A 17,484-nucleotide genomic window follows, 5' to 3' on the forward strand; every position below is an offset into this window, starting at 1 on the left:
GGATTTGGTCCTGCACCTCTGGGTTGTCTGCCTCCTGATTTCCTCTGGGACACCTTCTCATGCAGAACTACCTACGGGACTACCACCCCTAGGCTTACTACGAGTACTTCTCTTTAAAATCTGTTCCCAATGGGCCTGCTCAGCACAGGGCCAGCCCAGAAGCTGGGCCCAAGTAATACATTTCGACCAACTATATTAAGCTTTTCCATTTTTTTTTTTTTTGCCAATCTCAGTAGATGATTATGCTCCAGTTGCCAGGTGTTCAACAGTTCAGATCTGTGACTGGGAAATGATTTTTTGAAAAATATTCATCACATATGTACATTTGTATTTCTACTGAAACCACCTGGAAACCCCAGGAAAATGTAAAAGGGAATATCTGAGATGTGAGAGAAACAAGACATGAGAATTGATGCAGGAGTTTATTAGAATCTCTATTATTCTTGCAGTAGGCGATTGATAAACTCATTCAGAAAAGCACTTGCTTTCAGGGATCTAGAGTCCACAGTCACATGTGCAATCTAGCTTGAAGTTTACAGAATGTGCCTCTGGAAAAACTGGCATGCCTCTGGCATCAGGAGGTCCTTTCAACAAAACAGGGGCAGGCTACTCCTGTGGCGTGTTCAATGACACTACTTCCAGCCTAGTCTGGGTCTCTAGAGACACCCTCTGTTCATACCTACATTTCAGCGATTAAGAAATATGAAACATGGGCCTTGAGGGTTATGCCCTGGCATCCCAGGAAACCAATTCTGCCCATCAATGTGGTGCTGGGCTTCGCCCTCAGGGAAGAGGACAAGCTGACCCTGACCAGCTTGCCTTGGTTTTGCCACCTGGAACACAAGCCTGGAGAAGGTACCAGAAAGGCTGGTCATATGAACGATGCCACAGTGCCACCTGGACCTGCAGCAGACTCCACTGCTGGTGGGTGGGATGGTCAGGCACACCCTCTCCTGAGCAGCGCTCAAGAAACTTCTAATTTTTTTTGCTTTTCTGGAAAAGTAGAGCACACCATAGCCTCAAGACAAGGACTAATCTAGGGCATCTCGGGGCAGGAGACACATGTAGAAACTGCACAATCTGATGTGCCCATGTGTGGGTGGGTGCGGGTGGATGTGTGCCTGGGTAGGAGGGATTCTGGTCACGGGGAGACAGACCATGCTTGGGGGGACATGGTGATCCCTGGGGAGGCAAAGGGCAGGCCTCGACCCCGTCTCTCATGCTTTCAACTCTTGTGTGAAGCACCCCAGAGCTAGCTGTGTCCTTCTCTACCCTGGGCAGTGGTCACCTCCAGAAGGCCAGAGCAGCCCTAGAGGTGACTGCTGAACCTGCGGTCTGTCTCCTTCTTCCCAGATCCTGGACTGAGATGATGCTGATCTCACTCAGCAAGTGCTCCTGGGATCCCCCTGCCCACGTCCTCAGCACAATGGCCTCTGGAAAGAAAGAGCCTTTTCAGAGCCTACCACTTTCCTTTGCGTCCTGTGATGCTTGGGTACCTGGTACTGAGACCCCCTGTTGCCCAGGGAGAGGATTCAGTGTAAAGTGACTGCTCAAAGATCCTCCCTTGGATCTGCCATCCCAGCCCTATGTCATACCCTCCCATGGCCATGCAGACTGTTATGTTTTTACTTACTAAAAGGCATGAAATGGTTGCGCTTTTCCTTAACCTTATTGAATCTTGCCACACTGTGCCCTCTTGTTCTCAGGACTACAGGCAGGACTTCAGAACATTGTGGAGACAGAATTAGGCTAAAGCTTGAAGGACTGTATTTTACTTGGGTTTCAGCAAATTCTGCTAATGGCACTTCTGAGGGAGGGTGCGAGGATCTTTCAATGACATCCCGCCAAGACTCCAAGGACACATTTGGGGTTTGAATGTTTCTAATTTTAAATATGGAAATTTAAGACAAAGGAAGAGGTGCTTGGCTTTGTCTTAGATTTACCAGATTGAGCAGCTCTTGGAGAAGGTGCTGGGTGTCCATGGGGGATGTCACAGGGAAGCGAAGCCAGGACTGCCAGGGTGTCGGGGTGCAGGTGCTCCTTCACTTGCAAGGCTGCTGGATGTGCTGGGTCCTGGGGGAAGAGTGCTTGTCTATGGAGGCGTGAGGCTTCTGGTGAGCCACCTGTGCAGCCGCTGGGGGGAAGTCCTTGTCACTCTGTCAGGAGACACAAATGAGCCACTGTGAAAGGGTAGGCTAGGTGCTAGGGCCCACACCCAGCGTCCACTGGTTTTCTGTAGGGAAAGCATGGACTGAGGGGCAATGGGGCAATGACTTCTGAGCAGCGAGGAGCCCCTCTTCTGTGGCTGGGGGTGGAGGCTCTCAGGGGGCCTCAGAACCAGGGGCCGGGTGGGGGAGGGCTCCACAGGGACTTTGTTTGCTGGCTCTGCCCCAGGCCACAAGACAGATGCACAGCAGGACTTGCTCTGCCCTGAGCTGGGTGCTGGCAGCTTCCCCTGCTAGATCTTTGTGATCATATCCACTTTAGGGGTGAAAGGAACAAAACCTGAGCCTCAGATTTGCCATCATGACTGTGGGCCCGGCCTGGGTGCTGGTGGGGAAGGAAAGGCACAAGAGAAGGGGCCTGGCTGTTTTCCAGGGGTTGGGGGGGTCAGTTGGCTTCTTGTACCAACAGTGGGCTGTGACGAGGTTGGGGTGGGCGAGAGCCCCGGTGGCTTGGTGAAGCCATGGCCATGGGGTGGCCTCACACTTGTGCTGGTGTGGCAGATATGTCTGTCCCAGGATGTCTGGATGGCTGTGGCTACAGCTCCATCACAGAGCCATCCTCACTAGTAGCCCTTTCTTTAGGCATGGCGTGATCAGGACCTGGATGTGCGGAGAGCAGCAGAGCCCAGGTGGCATTATGGAGAGAGCTTGCAAACAGGCAGAGTGTAGTCTCCCAGATGAGGAGGATTCAAAGGGTTAGGGTGCAACTAAACCATGGGTTTAACTCGGCAGAGGGCAGAAGAAAGAGCCATCACTAGGACATAGTGGACGGGCATGGCTATGTGCTACTAAAGCTATTCATGGACACTAAGTTGTATTTCTTAAATTCTCTTGTGTCATGACATGATTCTTATGTTGATGTTTTAAGTCATTTAAAAATGTGAAAACACTTTTAGCTGAGGTCACTGAACAGCGCCTGCCCCAGGGCTTGGTTTGTGGAGCCCTGACTGTCTGCATAGGGCAGGGGCAGAGGCAGGTGTTCCTGACCATGGGGCAGCCAGGTCCCCCTCAGCGGCAGAAATGGGCTCTGGGAAGGAAACGAGACAAAAAAGAAAGTCACAGGCCCCAGGTGTGTGGGGGGGGCAGGGGTGCACAGCACTGCAGGTTAGTCTAGGAGGGGTTCCCAAGAACCTGCATCGGGATGTGGTGCGATGCTCCCATCTGAAGCGGGCGCTGCAGATGCTGCAGGAGCCACAGGGCGGATGGGTGGGTGAGCTTACCCAGGCAATGACTCTGGAGATGAACAAGTTCGGCTTAGGTGGGATGGAAAACAAGGAGGGAAAGGCAGGTTTAACAGGCAGCCACAGAAAGCTGGAACAATGGAGGCTTCAGGCTTCGGGACTGAAGAGGCCCAAGGAGTATGGGAGCAGACCCTTCCCTGGGTGCTGGTGTCCACAAGTACCAGGCGGTGGGCCTCTAAGTCTGGAAAGGCCACTAGGAAGCTTTGCTCTGAAGTGAGTCTAAGCAAAGTATGATAGAGGAAAACTGGTGGCAGAAGACACAGCCCCAAAGAACTTCTTTTGGCTTGTTTTTCCATCAGTCATTAAATTCTCACTGTGAGGAAGCTGGGCAGTTCTTCTTTGGTGGGATTGTGGAAACAGGGAAGTAGGTTCACTCTGGGGTGAATTTCCTTCCCTCCCAACCAGGGGCTTCCCTGCCCAGTGTCCCCATGGAGTCCATGAGTTCCAGAAACTTCTAACCAGTGAGACCCCACAACTGATGCAAACTCCTAGCACCAGTGGACCACCAAGCATCATGGCAGCTGTCACTTTTTCACCTGTAAATTAATACCCATCCTCCCAAACTGTCAACGGTTTTGAGAGGGCAGAATATGGCACCCTAGTAGCATATGATCCTTTTTGAAGAGGAGACAAACCAAAGCGTGTTGGTGATGACCACTGTTAACATGTAGTCCATGTCTGTGGACAGATGCACATGCTTTTCTTAATAATTTGAGCCTCCAGCTGCTCTGGGAGCCTCTCAATGAGATGGTCCCATCATGGCTGCTTAGTGGCCTTCAGACTTAGGGCTGAAGCAGAACTTAGCAGTAAGAATGACCTCAGTCCAGTCATCCCAGTGCTGTCTGTGGATTCTGAGCACCCACAGGAGGCCACTCCTTGGGCCTCTAGCCCAGCCAATACACCCCTGCTCACCTGCTGAGGTTTAGCTGCCTGTTGGCTCTTGCTCATTAAGGGAGACAGTCAGTGAAATGTGTAAGGAACTCAGAGTAAAGAACATGCTCTGACAACAATTGGGTGACAGTGGAGAGGGAGGCTCCATGGGGTGCAGGTTCGCTGGGTGTGGCCAGCTTTGTGTTATGTTCTGCACAATGTGGCTAGTTAGGCTTCAGGGGAGGGAATTTCTGGATAATTATACCTGAAATTGATGGACACTTCTGGGTTAGGGAAGAGAGGAGGGGACAGATAACAGGGTTCCCACAGCAGTGGCCTCCCACAGGGTGGGGATAGCCCTTTGGAAAGGAAACCAGAAATGGTAAATATTAAGCACCACAGAAGTAAATATTAAATTTTTATATTGAATTATCATTAAATATTTTTAAATGAATAAAGAAGTAAAAATTCAAGTATCACCTTTCAATCCTACTTTGGGTATATATGTTTTAAAATGAACACAGCCTATGGGCACCCATCGGTAGCGATGGGCATGCATCAAGAGCATCATGCAAGCTCTCCCATCACTGGAGCCCACTGGGGCTCCAGGGAGTCTAGTGAACTGGAGAGAAGGCAGCTATGTGCACGGTGTCTGCCACAGTGGCTCAGAAAGTGGCTGCGGCCACATCAACTCTGTGTTTCAGTGTTGCAGCCACAGCAGGCCCCATTCACCCTGTTGGGGTTGGTGTTTGAGACTGAGGAATGGTCGGCATGACTCAGGACCTGATGGCCACAGTTGAAAGATGAAAAACAGAAAGGGTGTGGACCTAACTTATATGCTCCCCTGAGGGCTGATTCTGGCCTGTAGAAGGGACAGTGATGGGATTGGGGGATGAGATGTGTGCAGAGCAGACTTTGGGTGTGACCTAAACACTGTGCATTCTATTAGACTAGCAGGCTCAAGGGTAGGGCTCCATCCTGTGTTGTTCTTCTCCAGTGCCTCTGTTTGGTTCCAGTCAGAAATAAAGTAGTAAAAGAAATGAGGCTAACTCCTGAATATGAGGCATGCTCACAGACAAGGCTTTTACTTTAAGATGATACTTCAAAAATTAAGAATCATGCTTGCACGTGCAGAGCCTTCTAGCCATGAGGAGGAGACTGGGGGGTAGTTTAAACAAGGACCCCTGATAAAGAGTCGGGTGCACCACCGTGCTTGGGAAACACTGGTACATTAGATTCCATCAGGGCCCATGCCCAGGGTAACCTACTTTCCAGGTTCTATACAGTGTGAGAGCTGCTTTGAGGATTTATGTAATCTGATGAGATCTTTCTGACAGGTGTTGTTTTGAAGATGCACCATTATTCTCTCTCAGGAAATGGAGACAAGGAAGACTGTCCTCCCTGGTTCCCCGCACCCTCAGGCCTTGTCAGTCTCACCAAACACACTCACTGAACTCCAAGGCACTGTGAGTCAGTCAGTCTGGATTGGAGTCCTGGGGACACTTCCCAACATCAGCAGGAATTGAAGCTGTGCCACAGTGGGGACGAGGCAGCTGCTGAGCCCAGTCCTGTGTCTCCACGGCTCACCTGATAATGACCACATCAAACCCTCAACAGGGTAAATGGTCTTGACACAATTCCCTGTTCCTCATTCTCTAAATTTCCTTGGTGAGTAAAGCTTGGCATTTTAAGAACCCACAGACAGACAGGATGAAGTGCCAGAAACAGCGCTTAGGGAGTGGCACCCTCCCACCCCAGAGAGCAGCTGTCATCAAGACTGAGCTCAGGGACTCAGTTCCCCTAGAGCCCCAAAGGCTGAGAACCTGAATTCACATCCTTAAACTCGGCTGGACTCCAAAGCAGCAATGACTGAAGTCAATTCCAACACACTGTATTCATACCTCACTTAATACACTCTCAACATGTGATTAATAGATAAATCACCAGGAAGACAGGTTCTTTTTGAGTGTTCTAGGACTTCAGGACTTCCTTGTCAGTGGGGGTCCCCAACAACACGGCATTTCTGCCCCACCTCTGAGAGGTTCAAGCCACACCTCTGGCCTTAAGGGCCAGGTGGGAACTTAGGGCTGACAGGGGTGCTCTTTTGTTCTGCCAGCCAAGGGTCTCTGGTGACATGAATTAGGGCTCCTGTACTCTGTCCAGAGGCCCTTCCCAGGTCTACCCTCTTCAGTGGGACAGCCCTGCCAAATTTGAGGAAGTCTACCATGGCCTCTGGGACATCCCCTCCAAGGCTCAGGGGTGACTTCAAATTCCTTCACTCCAGCAGGCCCCTCCCTAATGCATTCCAGTGTGGTTTCCAGCTTTGCCCAGAACCTCCCCATTGCCCCACAGGTACCCACCCAGTCCTCACAGGGCACCGACTTTGACACTGCTCTCCCTGGGCAAATGATTATGAAGGGACCCATGGCTGATAATTGTCACACAGCATGGCTACTGCTAGGCAGCTGTGCTCAGAGCAACCTATCCAGTGCCCTCTTCCCCTAAGCCAGTGGTGTGAGGTCCTCCCGCACCCTTGGGTGTGCTGCACTGCCCTTGGAAAAATGCAAGGCCCTCACTACCCCAAACAGGATTCTGCATAGCAAGGAGGGTTCACTGCCCTTCCGATTGGTCAGCCTGTCCTTCCCAAGCTTGCTGATAAGGACTGGGGTCAGGGTGCTACCGTGTGAGAGGATTTGGGGAGGGGGAGATGCATACCATGCACGAATGCACATCAGTAAGCCTGGAAACCCAGTCGCAGCACTGGTCCTAGGGAAGGCCGAGATGGCAGTACGGGCAGAACCATTTTCAGGTTAGTAGTTTTGACATGGGTTTATTTTCTGCAAATGCTTTTTCCTATTCACATGGACACCTTCTAAAAGAGCCAGTGGATGTGTTTCTATAGAAGATAGATCAGACATTGTTACACTCTTTTCTTTCATTTTTTTTTGTGTGGTGGGAGCCTAGAGTATGCTAGGCATGCACTTTACCACTGAGCTACATCCCCAGTCCAACACGGAGCATTAATTCATAGTTCTATAGTCTTTTCTCAAGGATAGGGAGATCTTAGGTGATATTAGCTACTACTTATTGATAATTTACTATGGGCCAGGCTTAGAGTGAAGTGCATTATTTAGAATTATTGCATCTAATCTACTCAATCCTGTGGTGTGAGATCCTCTTTCACTCTGGGGTGTGCTGTTCCACCCTTGGAAAAATGCAAAGCCCTCCACCACCCCAAACAGGATTTTGCACAGCAGGGAGGGTTCACCTCTCCATTTTCCAGATAATGATGATAAATCAGAGATGGTCAATAATTTTCCTGAAAGCTACACAATAGCTAAGTGCTGGGAGCCAGACATGGGACAAAGCCCATTCAGTGTACATAAGTGTGGCCAGGAGCCCCACCTCCTCATTTTAAGGGACCTCAAATTATAGGTCTGTCTTCTGTCTATGAATTAGAGTTCATCTAAATGCAATATAAGAATCTCTTGTTCAACCAGCTAGTACATTAAGTCTATCTAAACTTTCATTTTCTATTGTGAAATTAAGTTTTTTTCATAAAAACTATCATTTATGTCTGTAGCACTTAATTGGAATGCAGCAGGTGTGATTTCTATTTGAAGGAGGAAATGGAGGGTCAGAGGGCATTGTAAATGTGTTCAAGGTCCCAGGGGCAGAGCTTTGAGGACCTCAGGCCACACTCTACCCACCTCATAGGTCTCTGTTCTCAGGCTTCAGGAATACAGTGCGTTCCTAACTGACCAGTCAAGATGCAGTGGTCAGGTTCATATGGAAGGACAGGAGGAAAGGTGGCAAACCCACACCTTCCAGGTGGGCTCTGCTGTCAGACATCTATGTTCAAATCTGAGTCTGCCAGGGACCAGCTGGTGGGCGGGTGCTTGGCCTTTTTGAGGCCAGGTTTCCTCCTCTGTGGAATGGGCTAGCAGCAGACCTTACCAGGTGACTATATGCTTATGAATACACACACACACACACACACACACACTGCTTAGTACACAGAAAGCATTTCATCAATGTTAGCTGTGGATGGTGACAATGACAATGTCAATGACAACACATCCCCACCCATCCCATGCACACTGCCGTGCACTTCCACTCATTCATGACGGGTCCAGCTTTGCTTCACTATGGATCCTATGGCCAGGTGTGGTTACTGCTTCTCTGGAACAGAAGGGTTTCCAAAGTAAGCAAAGAAAGGGCCTCACAATTGCTGGACTGGACTTGAGGAAAATATCTCCAGGCCCTTCTTCTGTTTGGCTCGAGCGTTTGACATGGTTTAGGCAGCAATTTAGCTTCCGAGCCCACTGAAGACAAGAAGAAACAAATGCAAGTGGCATAGTGGCCGAGCACCCTGAGAGCTGCTTGGGGGTCCTGGGGAAGAGGGCTGGAGGAGAGGGTGAGGGGCCATCAGGGATGGACCACCAGCTCCTCCTCCACTCCCACCTCTGGTGCTGTCCATGAAACAGGGACAGAAGGAACACCACCACTGTTGACAGTGGTCAGTGGTGCATAGTGCCATCGGGAGCTGGGAAGGGGCCCATCATGTGCCACTTCCCTCTCTTCCTGGTACAAAAGTAGTCAGTATTCAGAAAGGATATTCCCCTAAAATCTCTCTGCAAGTCCAAGTTGCCCAGTGAGCCAGGGGCAGGGTATGAAGCTATGTGCAGAGTTTCAATTTCACTTTCTAAAGCAAAGCCACTCAGTTTCATGGAAAGGTGCTTATCTGAGGCCAAACCCATAGCAAAGCCCTAGTTCACCAGAAGTATGCTTGGGAGGAGCATCAGGCTGCTCCAAGACTAGGAAGCCCATGAGGGTATCTGTGCCATGTCAACAAAGGGGGGAGAGGCTGCTGTCAAACCAGATCCAGTCCAACTAATGGACACTCCCAGTGTGTTCCCACTCCCGGGTGAGCATGGCTGGAAAGAATGTGATCATCTCTGTGGGGACTTCAAAATCACACCCATGCTTCAGTTGACAGCACCACGTCCTCCTCTGCACCAGGCAGAACAGATGGGGACAATTAAAGTCCACCAAGGACTCCAAGTGCCTCTTCACAATAGAGGTGCTGAGCGCCTAGGGCAAGGGGCAGGCACCTGCTGGGGGAGTCCATGCAGACCCAGACATGGCCACTGAGCTCTGCATTTGTGCACATGAGTGTGCATATCTGTGTAAGAACAGAGAGCTCATTTTCAGGATGAAGGGCATGTTTTAATTAGTATTCACCAGTGCTGAGTGAATGAGGTCGGGGGTGGGCTGGGGGGGCTCATGTGGCACCTAGTTGGGTGAGTGGGTGTGGTAGGGCCTGCTCTTGTGGCCATTTTCTGGAAAGCCTTCCTTCTACTCATCCTCCTAATGGAAGTGTGGGCTCTTAAGGCACTTGAGGAAAATGTCTCCAGGCCCTTCTTCTGTTTGGCTTGATCGTTTGACATGGTTTAGGCAGCAATTTAGCTTCCGAGCCCACTGAAGACAAGAAGAAACAAATGCAAGTGGCACGGTGGCAGAGCACCCTGAGAGCTGCCGGGGGGCCTAGGGCAAGGGGCAGAAACAAATTCTGAAACTCTTCTTTGACTTTGCTCTGAACATGTGGCTTTGTGTTTTCATGAAATTTATGGAAAAGTGTATTCCCAGCTGAGGGGCTTTCACAAACACTTTCTAGTAAACAGCCAGAAAACAAATGCTTTCCTGATATTTTTAGTTCTTGAAATATCTTCCCGACATGGTCTTACTTTACTGGGCTTTTTAATTTTCTGGACACCAAAATAACAACAAGTGTGGCTGGTGAGCAGAGGGAAAGCTTTGCTCCACTTACGTCCCTCTGCCCTGTCATTCTTCAAAGCCTGACAGTCAAGGGCTTCATTCCTGTGGCCTGACTTTAGGTGCTGAGATCATTACCCCCACAAGATGGCACCGCTGGTCCTCTCAGGGACCTCAAGGCTCCATGTTACCCCCAAGATGACAGGAACCAGGTGTCCCCTGCTGGCAAGCATGTCCTTTCTCTCTAAGGAGTCCCTTAATTGTCAAGTGAGTCTGACTGAAGGTAAAAAGCAAAAACAAAACCTCTGTATAAATGCTTTAAGTACAATTCTAACCCCAGGAAAAAAGACTCTGGAACCCAATTCCTTTGGTATGTGGAATTTATAGTTTTGTTCAAAAGAGCCCTAGCAAAAGAACTTGGCTGGGGTGGAGCTTGTGAGCTCCTGTTCAGTCTGGTTCAATGACATTGGATTTCCAATGAGAAGATGGTGCTTCATGACACCAAAATCCCAGTCTTCAAATCCTCCAGTGAAGGGCCCGTGACTCAGCAAACCAGCTCTGCTTTCTTAGTGATCCACTCCCTCCTGAAGAGGGGGTAGAGGCTGCCTCCCTCTTCAGGGCTGCAAATACACAAAGTCTAACCCTGCTGTTTCCCTGAGTGTCTCCAGATGAGCAGGGCCAGTTGCCACTGGGAGAACAGTTCTTGCCTGGGTTCTAAAACACTACTCCCAGGTGCTTGGCTAGCTGTTGATGGACACCTTGAAACCTCACCGGTCCCCTTCTGCAGCTAGAGAAGGCTTGAACCCCCACTCCTGAGTATGGAGTGTTCACAGCTTGCATGCAATAAAATAAAATAAAGCAAAAGGGCTGGCGAGGCAATTAAGTGGTATAGAGCCTCTTGGTTAAATTTCCTCCCCAGGGTGAGGAGGAGGTCGCTAGCTGTTTTAACAAATGCTGGGATCTTCATTGTACCCATGGATATAGTTCCACAGCTGCTTTCTCTGTTGATAACCAGAGAATTTGACTTGGGCTTTTCCCACTCCTTCTTCCCTCTGCTGTCACCTAGTCCCTCCTTCCCTGGATGCAAAGAAGACAAATGATCACAGTAGGGGTTCTGGTTACGTATCTTGCATCTCACAGATTTAATACACAGTGATGGTCCAGGGCCACTGTGGGCCTCTACCTCCATCCCTATACGGAGGAGAGGACGTCCTGACAGGTGAGGGTGTAAAGGCTTGTGCCCAGCAGTTCTGCTGCTGCCCCTGCAGAGCACAGAGCATCTGAAGCACAGAGGAAAGTCCCATGCAGTGGTACGTTTCAGAGCCTGGACTTTGGAGACAGAGAGCCCTGGGTCCACACAAGAAGCTCCTCTGTGCTCAGTGTCCATCTGTAAAAATGGAAACAACACCAATTTCATAGAATATTTGGGAGTTTTAATGAAATAACATTTTTACTTTGCTTAGAATGCACCTCTATTGACAAGCTCATATTTAGTGGTAATAACTGAATTAACTGACTGTATAAAGTCAGTCTAGAGCAGGGCATGGTGGTACATGCCTGTAATCCTAGCCACTCGGGGGCTGAGGCAGAGGGATTCCAAGTTTTCTAAGGCCAGCCCTGGAAATTTAACAAGATCCTCTCTCAATAAAATAAAATAAAATAAATCAAAAGGGCTGGTGAGGGAATTCAGTGGTTTAGAGCCTCTTGGTTCAATTTCCAATATTGGACAAAAAAGTCTTGAAGTTGCTAATTTTTCTTCTAAATTATAATTTGAGAATAATTTTTTTCTCCTTTCTTTTCTTTTCTTCCTTCCTACTTCCTTTTCTCCCTCCCTGTCTTCCTGGGGTGGCTAAAGAATTTTTGGGTTTCTTAAAGCATCTCTGAGGAACACTAGGTTCCTCACATTGAGTTTTCTCTCTTTTGTTCTAAGCACCATGGGTACTACAGGGTGGGACTTGAGGTGTTACAGTCAGAAAAGATCCCCCAGTGACACAGAATGTGGATTCCTCTGTCTCCACCTCCATCCTGTGTATCCCTAACAATATATCCCCACTAGCACAAGGCAACAGCCTCAGTAAATGTGCCAGAGAGGATCATTTTTAGGGAGCTGTTAGGGAGGCTAACATCAAAGGCAAGGCACCTGTTTAAAAATGAAGCCATTTTGTGCATGTGTTTTACAAAGTGGCAGTGCAGAAAGAAGATGGTAGATGCTGGGGGTGGGGTGGGGAGCCCCCTGCTGCTCTGCTCCACTGCTAAGATGCTGGAAGACCCCTGCCAGTGGCCGCCAGCCCCCAGCCTGCACGTGTCTGGGATGCTGGGGAAAGCTCCCAGGCCTGGCTGGGAAGCGCCTGCTCATCACACAGCGAGGAACAAGTTGTGTGGTCGTTGGACAGTCTGTATGACCATGTTACATGTATTAAAACTTTACAAAGTTACTAGATTTCAGTAAGTACCACAATTAAAGTGATTCCATCTTTTATTCTGAACACATTGATGTTTTAGGCTCCTTCCTTTGAATTTCAATTATGAGGAAGTGCCAGTGAATAAGCCGTGCTTATTAGACAGCTGGTGAAAATCAGAGCATTAATCGCTCCATCTTGAAATGTGAGATTCAGGTTCAAGGGTCATGTTTTACAATGGTTTTAGGGAGGAGGGTATCCCTGGTTCAGAATGCAAAGTGTGTGGTTGGTACAAGATAGCTATTATGGCTTAAAAAGGAGAAGAATTATGTAAGTAGAAAAATTTCACAAGAAAACTGCTAATAAAATTCCTATTAGAAAGGACATGATAATCAAATATAGACACTGAGAATCTCATTCTCTGCATCTCATCCCATCCCCAGAAGTACAGGTGGCTGGCTTTAAATGGGACTGCTGTCACTAGGTTTTTGCACAGAACTCAGAAATAAAAGAAGAGAAAAGCAATTTCCCTGCTCTCGTGTGCCTTCAGCTGCTCTCCTGGTGGCAGGAGTGTGCATTTAGCAAGGGTGAAGCTCAGTCGGGGAGGGTGAAGCTCAGCTGGGCCAAATGAGCAATGGAGAGAGCTTTCTGGCTTTCCTGTTGCTGGATCCACGGGAACTGTACCTTTAACCCCCCTTCCATGTGCCTGTGGTAGGGGCTTGGTGACCTGGGAGAGCAGCTCTGCCCAGATCGCAGATGAGCTGCTGACAGCAGTGGTCTCAGGATGTGCAAATCCAACAGCTGTCTGATTGGAAAGGCCAGTTCTGGGGACCACCTCAGACCACACTCAGTGCTCAAGCCTTTTCTGGAATTAGCAGAAGGGGAGCAGAGTCAAATATGAAGGAAATCAAACCCTACCAATTCTGCTTCCTTTTCACAGCAGCTGGTGGGGAGGACTTCTGTTTCATCCAGGAGCCCACTTACCTTGGATGTTCAGAGCAAGCAGTGATGGCGGAGCACAGCAGAATGGACTGCAGGCAGACTAGCACCAGGCCACTTCAGCTGTGGGGTCTGAGCGCACTTGGAGCCTGAATAAAGTCTCTACCCCCTGATGCTCTGATGCTGAGTCAGCACGGGTCAGTTAGTACCTCTGTCCTCTGCACTAACAAGTGTTTGGTGATCAAACACCATACAGGATTCTGGGCTCAGGGCTGGGGTGAGGACATAGATTGGTCCTGAAAGACCCTTTTAGAGGCCAGTGGGACAGCTGTGAGGTTTGCCAGAAGCTGGCGTGGGAAACAGGTCATCAGGATTTTCTGGGAACAGGGTTATCCCTGTGTCAGTGTGGACAGCATCTGTCACAACCAAGAGGAAACTGTCCTTATGGGTGGGAAGAACTTCCACAAGTCCAAGCCTCTGTTGAGAGTTAATTCCCTCCAGTTCCCTGGGACATCCAGGGAACCACAGCATCTCTTTAAACTTCTCAAATGAGGGTTTCAGGGGAGGAGCGAAGGAGCAGGTCATGGGCAGAGCAGGCATCAAGCCATGCACAACTTGTAGGCTGTGGCCTAGGGCCTCAACCTTCCTGCTTCCCCACGCTCCCTGAGGGGCTGCCCTGGGGCCTCTCCATGCTTCCCAGAGGACAGTCGGGTCCCATCTTACCCATGGGACAGTCAACCTACCTTGTTATCTACAAAGTGAGGAGGCAGATGAGAGCTGTAGGGGCAGTCCCACAGGGGGACATGAGACCAGGGCTAGGAGACAAAAGATGAGTGTTCTAACCCAGAGCCAGACTGGAACTCCTGGAACTTTTGTTTCCTTTCTGAAACAAGGAGCCAAGAATCTCCTTTGGAGCTTGCAGTAAGGAGTTTGGGGAAGGTCAAATGAGCTCCCAAGCATTAGGTTTGTAGCATATGCAGTGTGACTCAGGAAGAGACAAGTTAGTAAGTGACATGTCAGTGGAAGCAGTTGTAGAGGTGGGATGAGAGTGTAGGGACAGCAGGACAGGATGCAGGGTACAAATGTCAGAGTAGACAGGCACTGTTCTTAGGTGTTAAGGATGCTCTCAGTTTTCACTCAGGCTCTGGGGCCACAGGGTGAAACTTCCCATTGCTCTACAGGCAGGATGGGATGAGCAGGGCCCTGCAGGACACTCAAGGATCTGAAATGCACCCTGACACAGCACAGAGAGGGGACCTGGAGGCTGGACATGACTTGCTTCCAGGGAACAACAGGGCTAGGTATACACTCACAGTTAAGAAGTCGGAGGAGAACTTATAGATCTCACTTTGAGATCGTGTGCGTGTTGAGACCCCAACACTGGAAACTCTCCTGGTCATCAGGCATGGGCCAGAAGACCCACTGTCCCACTCCCAGCCTGGCTATTTTGAGCAGGGGGGAGTGCAAGAACAGTACGGCTGCTTTTCAGAGAAGTTTGGAATAACCACTAGCTATCACCAGCCAAGGCCACAAAGATGACAGGCCTAGAATGTAAACTAAGTTTGGGGCCAACAGAGGAGCTGGAAGGAGGCAGGAGGTTGTGTTGGGGAAGATCATTTTCAGTGGCATGCCCTGCCTGGCACTGTGGAGCCCAGGACACAACAATCAGCATGAGAGAAACCTGTGCCCGCCATCACCTATGCTGTGCCTGCCCATCAGATACCGTCACCAAGCAGCCCCCGGGCCTGCCACAGAGCTAAGTGCTGCAGGCTCAGTAGCTGTCAACACAGATGGGCCTGCCCTCCTGGAGCCTAACTAGAGCAGGGTGCTGGGATCCACAGTGGTGTGGATTCAGGGCAGCCCTGACCTGCTCTGCCTACTCACCGAGGCTCCCGTGTCTCTGGATCACATGCTACTTTTCAGGTAATGTTACTGTCTTGCATTCTGCCATCCAGGACCAGAACACACTGCCTGCCATCTACCAGTCCTTGTGTAGATAACAGGAGAGAATGCAGAGACTAGCACTGTCCCAGAAAACCTGATGTGTGGCCCGAGCTCTGGAGTAGTAGGCTGTGCCTCTGCTGCACTGTTTTGAGCATCCAGGGAAGGATCCAGGTAGAGGCAACCCCAGGAGGAAAATCAGGGAGTCTGGCTGGGGCACCTGGGTGCATGGCAAACACCTGAAGTGTCTGTTTTTGATGAAGACTTCTTTTTCCAAGAAAATAAAGGGCATTGTGTCTAAAATGAGCTACCTGGGCAAAGCCCCTAGAGAAGCTGTTTATATCTCTGCTGCTTGTTCTGCAGGGAAGGTGAGGAGGGAAAACAAGGCTAGCTTGAATACTGTGTAAAGGCAGTGATTTCTGTCATGCACGAAGAGCGCAAGTCAAACCAGAAGTTCTTTTCAAGTTCAAGATTCAATTTGTTGCTTTTCATGAGCATTTGCTTCAAAAGGTACCAATTTGAATATAAAGAAAACACCAGCATCTTTATGATTCAGTAACAGGGCTTAACGACAGTCCTAAAATGGTTATCAGGGACACAAGTACAAACATTTTCTGCCATTGTAATGGCAGATGGCATTTGTATTTGTCTTCCACCCTTTTCTTAAAAACAACAACAACAACAACAAAAAAAAAAAAAAGCAGCAACAAATTACCTGTTGTTTCTCCTCTGACCAGTAGAGGAAGACACTTCACTCAAGGAGACAGATATAGGCCTCAAGTGATCTGCAGGTTGGTCATAGGATCCCAATTCCCAGAGTAGCTGGGTTCAGGTATCTGTCCTCTGTCCTGGTATAATTACTGATAGTGCCTTCTTTCTCTCTCAAAGGTATTCCAGACTACATATGCTGTTGCAGTCACTCCAGGTTGAGACAATTCCACAATGATCCTCAACTTTACCAGGGCTCTCAAGAGTTTCACTTCTGGTGGGAGAAATGTTGGCATTCCCTCTGCCTGGCACAATCTTAATGTTTGAGGCAGCTGGGGCACCAGCTCCAAAGGCTGGCTCACTTCTTAACTTTCCACAGTCTCCCCTGACCCTCCCCTGGGAAAGTTCCCAGCTGTGTGGCTACAGGAACTTCCTACTCCTGCTTGCCTGGCTCCACTTCAAGGTCAAGGACAGGGTGGAGTTTGCTGTATGCCTAGCATCCTACCTGACAGATGCCCAACAAATGCTGTTAGCACCATGAGCATGACTGGCCAGCGAGTCTTAGCTTGGTATAAATTTGCAACAGCGGCCAGGGGGTGAATTCACCAGGATGGCTAACCTGAGCCCTTTGTAGCTCCCTTCTTAGAAATGAAACTCCTTGTGCACAGTGAGCCTGAAAGTGCTGCAAGAGACTCATCAGATGTATGTGGGTTTATTTCTATTGACTAACAATCTGGCTGAGCTGGATCCACTGGTGATGGGGCACTGCCTTGGATTTCCCAAGAAAAAGGGCTCTTCCTGCAGCTTTTGTTGGACCTTGAAGATTTCCAACAGTTTTTCTCCCTCTTAAGAGGGAGCCCAGGCTAAGATGTACTTCTTCAAACAGTCTCAAGTTAAACTTGAGAATTATGATGGAACCAAGTTCAATCTTAACCAATGAGGTCGCTTACCTGGGGGCAGGTAGGGAAAGAGGGTGTGCACCTTATCAAAGACCCCTTCCAAGAGACTGAATGAGTACATTTAATGGGGGAAAAACTCCAACCGCTTTCCATGTGGCAACTCCAGGCAGTGATGACAGCACAACATTCCTTGGCAGGACTCTTGCCATATTTCCCAAACATCTGGAATGGTCCAGAAGATACAGGGGCAGACTTAAAGGCAGCTCGTCCTGTAAAGAGCTCAATGTGTTCTCAGTGTGTGATGTCACTCATGACAAACAACCCAACTCAATGCAAAAGGGACCACAGCCCCCGGGCATTCTCACAGGACTAAGACCTCCTACCACAAGACTCACCCCTAGTCAGGACCACCTCGGCTTCTTCAGCCTGAAGGATGCACACCTTAGTTTTGAAAAGTTCTCCTTATCCAGGGCCAGCCAGGTCATCA

General features: G+C 49.3%; 1 long non-coding RNA gene across 1 annotated transcript in view; it reads right to left on the minus strand.

The window, feature by feature from the left end:
• Positions 1-1,001: 1,001 nt before the first annotated feature.
• LOC144251068 (uncharacterized) overlaps positions 1,002-17,484 on the minus strand; it is a 62,927-nt gene continuing 46,444 nt past the window's right edge. The window contains exon 3 of the long non-coding RNA XR_013342619.1: positions 1,002-2,156. This is a non-coding gene — a long non-coding RNA (uncharacterized LOC144251068). The remainder of the gene's footprint in view (positions 2,157-17,484) is intronic.

This window comes from Urocitellus parryii, chromosome Y (assembly GCF_045843805.1).
Source record: "Urocitellus parryii isolate mUroPar1 chromosome Y, mUroPar1.hap1, whole genome shotgun sequence".
NCBI lineage: Eukaryota > Metazoa > Chordata > Mammalia > Rodentia > Sciuridae > Urocitellus > Urocitellus parryii.